Here is an 11,640-nt window from a genome sequence, read left to right on the forward strand (position 1 = left end):
CTTTACTGTTAATTCCAGCATATCAAAGACTTAAAAAACAATCAACTAACCAAACAAAAAACACTCTAGCAAGATACCATGTTCCATTCTCAGAAGAGACAGACAGAAAGAGAAGCAGAAGCTGCTGTAGGGTGAAATTTTAGGTCTTTCAGGAAATCTTAACACAACATGTAATACTGCATCTTTATCCTTTGAAGACTTGGTTTTGAGAAGCATTTTGACCGATACAACATCACAAGCCCATTGCATGCCTATTAAAGGCACAAATAAAAAGACCACTGGATGAGACCATTTCAACTAGACTGCAGTTTTAGTTCAAGAGAGTTGGAACATATATTTTAGGATAAGTAGCCGCCATTTCTAGCTGTAGTATTATCTACAGCTACTCTGAGGCACAAGGACTATGAACAATTGTGTTGCCAGATTTAACATGCATAATGTTTGGTTTTCTGGAACAGCAGAAGCATAACTGAAAAAGCAATAATGCCTCTGTGCGTGTGCACGTGAGCATCCGTGCTTTCTCTATATTAATAGTTTATTTTTAGAAATTAAGCCATTATTTTTAAAGTTAATTATTACCAAGCTACCTGTGAATATCTTTTTTTTTCCATCATTGTGTGCTTTTTATTAATAATTGGAAAAAGATCTGAAACAACTGACCAAGAGAAAAACAAAGGAGAGATCAACAATAGCATAATGGAAACTGGTATATGACTACAAACATCTTTTGTTCTTTAACAACTTGGTTAACAACTTACTTCCATGCCAGTAAGATCTTCCCGGAATGCAAAAGTTCATCCACAGGTTTCTTGGGTACAGGACAGGGCGCCCTATTTTGAGAGTACCTAATGTGTACAGAGCTGAAACAACATCAACAGACTTTTCTACAGGATATAAAATAAAAGCTAAACATCTGGAATTTAACAGCAGGCATTCAAAGCAACTAGAGTAACACTTTTCTTTTCTCTGTAGGACTTCTGCAAGCCCTACCAGTAACACAGACCAGTATCATTGGTTTTACATTTCTCCCTCGAAATTAGTGTGCCATTGCCCTGCACCAAGAGGTCCTGGGTTGTTATGATCCCAGTAAGAAAGGCACTCAGACTCTCTGCAGTATCACTTAAAATGGCATTTAGCGGATCGAGTACTATAAAAAAAGCAGAGGATAGTATGGATTATTTTACATCCCTTCAGGTGGTGGGAATCCCGAGCTGCACGATAACAGATGGGTCTCCAATCAGTGCACAGCATGCTCTGCAGATCCCTACCCCGCCTGGGGCTTTAGAGCTTTTACAGGATTTTCTTAAAACGGTTCTATTAATTTCTACTGGGAAACAAAAAGGACATTCACAGGAGAACTTGTTGCCCCATTTTCAGATAAAGACAAGGACATGCAGGTGGTGTAATCACTGGTACCAAATGGGAGGTGCCTACAGGCTCCATCATTACAGTTCGCTGGCAACGTTTGTCCTGTGGCCAAGGCATACGTGCAGCTCGGCACCGGCCAAGCTACAAGTACAATATTTAAGCTGCGAAACTGGCACACCACAACCCCGCAGCTTCTCAGGTTAACTGTGATGTGGATCACCAGCTCCTCGACGCAGCGTTGTCTCCTGGCCGGGATCACCAGGGCCACGGAGCACGCCTGATAGCGTTCCTGATGCACCCAGCAACCCCCTCTTGCTTGGCCAAGGTGCAAATCCCTGAATCCTGCTTATTTTTCTGCTTTAGTGAAGAATTCCTCATGGGTCTGAAAAAAATCCCAAAGAAAATCAGTATTTATTACACATATTTATACTCGTTGCACCAACCATAAAAATTGAATTCCTAAGCATGCTGATATGCATAGAAAACTCTAAAATATGTCCATAATACTCTTTATGTGATTATATTAGACTACTTCCTAGCAGTTTAGAAGAGAAATTACAGATTCTGTGATAACTTTTAGGCCACAAGCTACCAAGATAACAAATACAGAGAGCAGACAGCAGTATGTGTATTTGGGGTTAAGTTTACAATTAACACATAAAGAGTTATAAAAGTTTTGAAGAAAGATGCAAAAGAAACAAACACCTATCCCTGGCTTTGGTTTGTTTACTCACTATTTTTGATATTAAATACATGTACCTAGGTTAGTTTTCTAAGGAAGTGAGACTTATTCAACCACACCATCTGTTTGTCCATCCGTCCTTTCACTCTAACCAACCTTCATCGGCTTTAATGATATGTGACAAGGAAGCAAAAGGTTTCAGAGAAAACACTTTGCTTATGATATGTCCATAGTACTCTTTATGGGATTATATTAGATTACTTCCTAGCAGTTTAGAAGAGAAATGACAGCAGGCAGCAGTACGTATCTTCACATACACAGTGTGTGAGAACTTGGGGGTAGGAGGGAATGGCTTACATTAATTACTGTCCCCTACGGAGGGAGACAGATGAGACCTGAAGGTTTAAAGCATCGAGACCTCCTGCTGCAAGCGGGCTGAGAGTCCTCAGAGGACAGGCAGAACTGCTGCCCTCTCTCTTTGTTTTTTCCTGCTTCCCCCAGGAATAGCGAGGGCAGGCTGCGATGCTTCTGCTGCCCAGTCCTGGCTGGGGGCTGTAACCTCAGAGCCAAGGAAGTGCCTGCCCACCCACGCTGGAATCGCTCCAAGGGAGGGACACCGAATCCCAAAAACTGGTGAAGCTGAAAATTTTTTCAAATTATTATCACCAAATGCAGTTGCTAACAACAGTCTGGTTAGGTATGTTTCCAGAGTTAAAATCAGAGACAATGAGATTAGCCTGATATTAGGTATCAGGAGACAACCCTTGCTGTGATGGCCTCCTTCACAAAATAAAATGAGTGGGATATGGCTAGTCGTCAGTAATAAAAATCCTTCTTCTATTATAAAGTACAATAATAAAGCAACCCACATCCTGAATCCTACATGGCCAGAAAAACATTTTTATTCTATATTATTACAAACAATACTGGGCTATTTTTATCCCAGGAAGGGAAAAAAACCCCAAAAAACAACAACTAAAAAAAAAACCCAACCATACAAAAACCCACAAAGAAAGAGCATTACTTAAAATGAGAAACAGCTTTGTCCGAGTTGCACGTGAAATTTTTACGATAGAGCCCAATTCAGATATTCAGATGAAGCCTGATTAAAAAATGGTTCATTTGTAGGCAAGTTGAAGTTGGCTGACTACTGCCTAATCATTAGGAATATTTGTATGCATCTCAAACTATTTAAAAGGGAAACACTGGAAGAAAGAATTAAAAAAAAAATAACAAAAATGTATTTCAGCCCAAAAAGATTTCCTTTGCTTTCTATTTAGAGATTTAATGAATTCTGCAGTCATACAAGTAGCAAGCCCACGCAACAAGAGAATGAGAGAACCATGAGAATTTAGTAACCATGATTTGCTATTGAAATTCAGTATTGCTATTTGAAAAATAGTACATTTTATCACAGCATCTCTCAACATTTTCCACAGGTGCTGAGCTTTAGGCTATTCAGCACAAGTGAGTTCTTGAAACAGAGATGACACACTCACCAGACTGATTTGTGATTTGATTCACGCTGTTAAAATGGCAAAAAAATTAAAATGGCCAGCTATCAGCTACATACCATGCACAGACTTTGTCTCACTCGAATTACTCACTTGCTTCAATCCAGTAATCGTTCTAACAAAACAGTCCTTGTATGATTAAAAACTGGATCCCACTCCACAGTCTTACATGCAAAATGTCTTTACTGTGCTGGGCTCAAAACCCATTCCGTGTAATGCCACCAGCTACTTTTGCTCCCACAACCCGCAGCTGGACAGGTACTGAAGAGGTGAAGCCTCGTACCCCGGACCTGCGGGGAATATCAGCAGCACCAAATCTCGGGGACTGGTGCTCTCACAGCTTGTTGAGGCTGTTGCATACATTACCATTAACGCTTACGGGACACACGTTAGTACGTAGCTGCCGCTACCACATAGGTCTTCTGCACACCCAACCACTGCTTTTGCCACTGGACAACACCCTGCGCTTTCTGCAGGCTGCCTCCAGCTTCCCGAACGGCTGGCAGGAGAGGTAAGAAACAAGCAGCGGGGGGGTAGGGAGAAGGCAGGCAGACAAACAAAACCCACACCGCTTCAGGGGTCGGGCTTGCACTAAATTTCTCATTTCTGGGGCACCATCAGTATTCAGGCTGCGCTGTCATTCCTCGGCGTGCCCTCAGCCGCGTAACTGCTGCTCTGCGTCCTGCTCGCAAGAGGCTCAGAATAACCTGTGACAGCACAGGACCTTCAGCTCCGGTCCCCCTGGGTTTTGGGCATGTGTCTCAACCGCTCTGGTATTCCTCACATCTAGCCACAACCTTCCTTCGATTAATACTTAGCACTGTCTTTGCTGATATAAACCCCTCCTCGCTTCATGACGGAGTCAGTGTGAGCAGCCCCGCTTATTTCAGTTAAAGAAATAAAGTATCAGGGAAGACTATAGGATATTAAAGAATACATATAAAAAGTACTATATAGCTCCTTTTAGAAGATTAAGCTTTTATACTCTTTGCCACATCTTTTGCTCTTTTGTTGAAATCTGAAAACATAAACCTTTCCAGCCCCCACTCTTCTTGAAGACCATCCTTTCTTTTTTTCTCCAAATGACGATTATGACAAGGTTTTCTTCTTTTGAATGTATTTGAAGGTTGTATGCTGAGCATTTAGAATTAACACATTCAACAGCCATTTGATCATAGAATCATAGATCTTGTCTTGAGGCTCAGTAAGACTAGAAATAAAGGCATGTTGACATGTGATCTCAGTATTTATTCTAAAGGAGCCTGGGAAAAAGAAACACAAGTCAGTAATGTCTACCCTCCATGCTTTCACCTCACAGCAAGGGAGGTTCAAACAACAAAGCACAAATAGTTTATTGTAACTTTATTTGTCATGGTCAAGAACCTGATAGAAGAGGACTGATTCTGTAGACATATCTCTTATACGAAGTACAAACTACATCTGTTTTTCATCAGTGGCAATTGAGGTTCTGTTATTTTGGAGACGGCACACCAGATAATTCTTCCACACTAGAAGGAAATCTGTAATTCTTTATCAGCAACAGGCAAACTATTTTTCATCTTTCATATGTTTAAAATTTTCTCCACAAATACATTCATCTATGTTGTCACAAAGTTGTGAGGGTTTGCATTTCTGCTATTTGTGAGTTGCAAAGGCTGAAAACACCAGCCCTGAAGATTACCTTAATTTATTTGCTAATATTTGCTAGCCTTTCCCAGTTCCTTTTTTCCTCCCTCAGCCACCACGGCACAGCTCTACTGGTCACCAGAGTTTTATGCCTGTCATAGGAGCTACACCAACTGCTTTGAGTGACACGTTGGCCACCAAATAAATACCCTGACTACAATACTTTAGCTGTGACCTCGCACCAAAACAATCAAGAGCTGAGTTGCAAACTGAAGGAGAACAATGTTTACAAGCATTTTACCAAGATAAGAATGGTTGGAAATGATTTGGTGGGTTAAAAGAAACTCAGGGATCAAGAGAAGAGTGAATTGTCTCAGCCTTTAGAAGCTGTAGATGGTTTAAGGGTCAAGTAATTTGTAGTAACATTAGTAAGTATAAAAACAACGGTGCAGTGCTAGCCACAGAAAATTAGGAAAAGTGTATTTTACAGATCCTGAACACACATCCCGTTGGAGCATAGAGCAAAAGCATGTTGTTAATCATTTAAAAGGAAAGGTAAATTGTGACAATTTTGCATTATTGCGAGATAATACAAAATTTGTAGGGATAACACTTAAATGCATTGCTTGTGGCAAAGTATTTCTCCTTACCTGTGAGCAGGGTGTTGCATTAGCCCTGGGTGCTGCTGTCTTACAGCAAAGGGAGAAAGCCGTGGCCACCAGGCAATTCACTGCAGGCATTTGTAGTAACTCAGATGGAAGAGGTGGGATTCTGAGAGCAAGAATCAAGAAATGTGCAAGAATGTCTTACAAAGCATTAAGGCAAGTATGCCAAAGCAGCCAACCAGGGAGACAGAACAAGCAATCCACTACTAGAGCCCACAGCAGACCAGAGGATTCAGACCTCCAGTCGGATTTTTTTTCCCCCCTCTCAGTGTTTTAGTGAGTTTTATAACTGCGGTTGTCTTGTTTCTCTGTTCTCACTGGAGCTGGTATCTTTAGCTGGAGTATATTGCCAGTCATTTCTCCTCTTGGTGGATGGCATGGGTCTCTTGCACTATTGGAGACGCAATTCTCTCAGCTCCATAGTCTAAGCAAGGACTTCATGGCACCTTAGCGACAGCCTTATTTTACTATTTTTTGTTTTCCAGGTGTTGTTTCTCAGGAAAACGTCACCATCTTCCATAGAAGACAAGTACATAACACACAAGAGCAGGCAGTTGAAAATTTCATACAGGTTCAGTAAAAAAAAAGTTCAAAATGTTTTATCAGGCATAGAAGTAAATTTTATAGACAATATTAATGAAACATGTATTTTCCACCTCAGAGTCTTCAAATGCCTATGAAGAAGTTTCCATAATATTGCAAAACAGAGACTTATTTCTTAATAATTAACCAAAGTTTTAACTAAAACACTTGTAAAGGATACCTGTCCAAGTGTTTTATAGGGTCTCTCTACCACATTTTAGGTTGCAGTAACATTACTGATTTTTCCAGTTCAGTGAAATTTTGGGTCTCAATTGTAAAATGTATGTTTATTTAATGTATTCATTATTATCTAAAAAAAACTCTGAAAACGTTTTTCAAAAAAACACCCAAAACCAGTTCAGCAGTTACAGTAGGCTTAGTTTGTAGCTATACAAAACTCCAGGCAACTTTGCCTGGTGAAAAAAAAAGCAAAATTTTGCCTTCAGAAGTCTTAGCAGTGGCAGGTATCCTAAAGTATAGAGGACTTAAATGGGATTTAAACATCCTCACCTTCCCCCTCAAAAAAAGAAAAACAAAGAGGAAAATCAATACATTTTTCTATGGGTTTTTGTTTATTTGTTTAAAGATACTTTGATAGGGTTGGTTCCCTGGACTAATGCTTAAGAAATCAGTATAAATATAGTCAAACACAACAGGACACACACACCTGAGGATGAAGCAACTGGTTTCTGGAGGAATACAAGGCAGGCAGATCTGAAATTCATTCCTAACCTAGATTTTTCTCCCTCCTTTTTTCCTCTCTTTTCCTTTTGGTCTTGAGTGAGCAGGTAGGGGCCGGACAGGCATGGCCTCTGCAGCAGGGCTGGCTCTGTGTGTCCCCGTTGGAAGTTTCCTACTGCTTGTTTCCACCCAGAGGCGCAGAGCCCTGGGAATAGGTGTGCTAAATCAAGGCAGGCAACAAGCTCATCAGGATTTAAGAAGGGATAAACCAGATTCATTCCACATAGAAGCCTGGCAAGCGGGTGCAGATGTACCACATAAAGTACTTCCAAAGTAAATACTGTCTGCATAGGGTAGATTCTCATATTTTAGGCATGTTTGGTAATAATCACCTGAATATGAAATCATACATTGAACTGGACTGAGGACTTCTTTTAGTCTCCCTTCCTTTCCTTTACTCTGACCAGCAAAGATAAGAATCATATACCATCATTCTCGCTTTATATATAATATTTCGGGGCAGGGTGAAGGGGTAGGAGAGTGGCAGGCGTAAAATACACAGACAAACAATTTCCATCCACCTCCCATGGCCACAGATTGAAACAAGTGCTAAGTAAAAGATCCTTCCATGGAAATGTGCCTCCTCAATTTACAAATAGCAGAGTGTGGTCACCTTCAGAGTTAAGCTAACAAAGAGCAGTAAGAATCACAGCTATGTTTCTGAACTTTAAAGAGTGAAATTTTATGATACAAGAAAGAAAAAGAAAATTCTGGGAACTCGAGTTAAAACTTTGAAAGTAAATAGCATTTCATGAGAAACCTCAAAGTGCCCTCCTCTGGCAGCTGGCACTAACTGCTAGCTCGTGTGAAATGCATCCTAAACCCGCAGCACTTACTCCCCAATTAGAGGAAAGTTCTTTTGACACACAATTTTTGTTATGAAATTGTCTTATATTAGCTATACAGTAAGGATATGAAACTGTTAATATATTTTTATATGATATGATAAAAAACACTGAAGTGATCTATTAAAGGTTATTTTAAAGCAAGTGATGAAACAGTTCATACTAATAAAATGGTTTTTTCCCCAAAAAAGCATGTACTTAAGATTTGTATTCATTTCATAGTATCATTAGTATCACATAATATTAATGTTATTAATTTGCAACAGTATTGATGCAAATCCTCACTACATTACTTATTGCTTATTATTGACATTCCATTTATAGAGTCACCTTAGGAAACAAAACATTTTTGGTTTTATTTAAACCAAGCACAAAAAAATGCAGTAGGTGAAAACTGCATTAGAAAAATAAACCCGAACCCTCTGTTGATTTCTTAGTTTGGTGTTGCAATACAAAACATTGATTGTCCAACCTTTTCTAAGCACTTTCATCAGCGTAAGAGTTATAATATATTTCATTTTGTTTAATTACATATTTTGTTTCCATAGCAACTAGAAAGCATCTAATCCATTTCTGTTCCTTCCTAAGCCTTTACATAGCAATTTTCTTTCACGATACAGTAGCAAAAGATAATCCTTCTTTAGAACTCCGGGTACTATCTGTTCTTTCCAAATATCCCTTAATTAGTATGCAGTAGGATTAAAACCAGTTGTAGTACTGCTACAACTAAAAGAAAACGAGTAAAAAAAAAAAAAATCTAACAAACCTAACAGGATCTAGACAGAAAATTCTGTAACTCCTGTTAAGTAACTTCAACATAAACTGACTGCCACCTGCAGGTTTGCAGCAACATGGGTGTCCAGAGCACAGGAGCAAGGGTACCCCCACCACACACCCTATGTCCATGGAGGGAAGGCAGATTTCATATTCCTGCTCACACTAACTGATTCAGATTTATTGTGCTTCTAGGAAAAGGAGGATCCACTAACGTTGCCCTGTTTGAAGAAATAATGAGTTTATTTTCTTTTGTGTTGCCCTATTCCAGCTTGCTTCTGTTCATGGAGACAGTGGTGATGTCTGAAGATTTTCCTGTTGACCTGACATGCTAAAAAAGCCCAAAAGGATGCAAGTTCCACAGGTGCTAACCACCTCTTAAACACTGGCTGCTTTCTGTATTGTCCTATTGTTCAAAGAAATTGCTGTCTTCAAAAAAGTAACCCAGATCTTTAAAAAATCTAGCAAGTCAGATCGTACAGGAAGTCATACCCATAGTTAAAACATCTGAAAACAGTGTTTTAGGAGCATTTGCAGATTACTGCCTTACTAAGTGACCCGAGTCCTATGCATTTATATTCTTTCATACACACAAACCATACTGGAAGAGTAATATTGACACTTTGAGAGCTTGGAAATGCCAAATATAAAGTTTGCCTAGAAAGCCTTTTTTTGAACCCACTGCCATGTAAAACAATCCTTAGTTACAAAATCAGACAGTATTTTTCCCATCAGGAGTTACCTCTGTCTGTGCGCAGGGTAACTAAGGCTAAGTTGCTCATCTTACTGTTTTTGTGGGTTTTTTGGTTTTTGGTGTGGGTTTGTTTTTTTTTTTTTTAACGCTGGTGTTTGACACACCCATTTATTCCATTTACCCCTTCAGTCTTTATTTCTGGAGTAGGAATTTCTTCCTTTCAACATTGCATTCAGCACCACACCTAACCTCAGGTCCTCTGCCAGCTAGCAAATCTCTCAACTCAGTTTCAGCATTCAAATTCTTCATACAACATCTGGGAAAGTTAGATTTCTAGAAGTGAGGTCTACAGGAGCCAGCACACTGAATCAGGAGTCAGCTCAGCACATCACTTTTCGGCTTTCCAGTCTGGCGGTTCCGGAAAAAAACAGAAATGAGTCTTAAATGTCAGAAGCCACATCTGTTCCATCAGGACCAGATTTTCCATACAGAGAAATAAAAGCATACACAACACCATGCAAGTACAGTTAGGCTGGCATTTCCAGGAAATATCAGGCTTACTGAATACATGCTGTGCTTTTGATTAAATTGCAGACTGTAAATCCCACACTGACTTACTGCAGATGTACCGTGCAGCTGACCTACACATGTGCTGCAGAAACATTAAGTATTTCCAGACACCGGGCAGTTACCGACAGTGCTACCTGGAAGTACGCATCACCCAGAGCATCCTGACTGTCAGACCCCAAAATATCGGCTACTTGGTCTTAACTCCAACAGCAACCATTCCCCTGCCCAAGAAGAGCCTTGTAAAGAACTTCCTTAGGAACAATCAAGCACCCTTAGGGGAGTGCTTACTTGCCCACTTGTAAAAGGGTGTTTGGACAGACCTGTCATATGCAGAAATGGAAGAAAGCATGTCCCACTTAGCTAACATGTGGAACAGCAAAAGGCTCAAACCAACCTGATATGGATAAAAGCACTGAAGATTTTGGCTATTTAAATGCTATTGAAGACATGTTTTCTCCCTACCTCTTCCCCTTGTCCTCAAAACAAACAAAAATCAAAGGCAAAAAAAACCCCCTCTTCCCACAGTAGTAATTGAAGAATTTCTCCAGAAGACGGAGAGCAGTATTAGTACTTCTCTCTTTTGGTAAAAAAACAAAACCTATTTTTTTTTTTCCACCTCAAAGAAAAAACAAAACAAAAAAACACACAGAGAACAAATCTAACTTCTTGGTGGCAGACAGCATAGGTTTTCAAAATGAGTGAAAATTTTACTGCTTAATCATCACTTGCCACTTGATGGGGGTGGAGAGCTAGTTATGCACATTATAAACATTCTATCGACTATAAATAGATGATTTTTAGGTTTTTAAAACACAGTGCGACAAAGTGCCAAAATGCAAGTGTATTTGGAAAGTTTAAGAGCTGCCTGTTACAAGATTCCTAAGCTAAATTCCACATGATACTTACGCATTAAGTCTTGTCAGGTTAAATCAACTGCATTTCAACTAAATATACCAGATACTTCTTTATGGGAAAGATGAAAAGATCAGCTTGCTGTGTGACAAAAACCAAACTGCACCTTGTCTGAAACATAACTATTGATACAGAAGCCTTTTCTATACGTGTACAGAAAGTTACTTCTGTCACTCAATGCCCGTTACTCTTCATTTACTTCCCTTTTCACATACTGTCTCTCAGGGAATAAATGGTATGCCCAACATCTTTTTCCTTTCAGCGCTTTACAGATCTTAATCCTATTTGTAGGTTAAAACAACGCTACTGAGGCTTGACAAGGTTTACTGTAGCAGTGCAAAAGATAAGAGATGGACAACAGGCTAACAGTGTCTGTACTTCAAAGGACTAAAACCTGTTGAAGACACCCCTTACATTTTATGATGGAGCAAGCAAACCATTAACTGTTCAAATATTGAAAAGATTTATAGTATGTATCAAATATGATTTGTCTAGGCATGAAACAATTAACCAATTATAAAAAAAGACCAACCTCATACCTTTCCAATCACATACACAGAAGTGATTACATGTAAAAAGGAAAGCCACAGCTCAGTTTCTTGGACTTCTAGTAACAGAACAGGTAGATCCCAGCTGTTTGATCACCAACCCATACTGCTATGCTTAT

This window comes from Phaethon aethereus (assembly GCF_964289735.1).
Source record: "Phaethon aethereus genome assembly, chromosome: 5".
NCBI lineage: Eukaryota > Metazoa > Chordata > Aves > Phaethontiformes > Phaethontidae > Phaethon > Phaethon aethereus.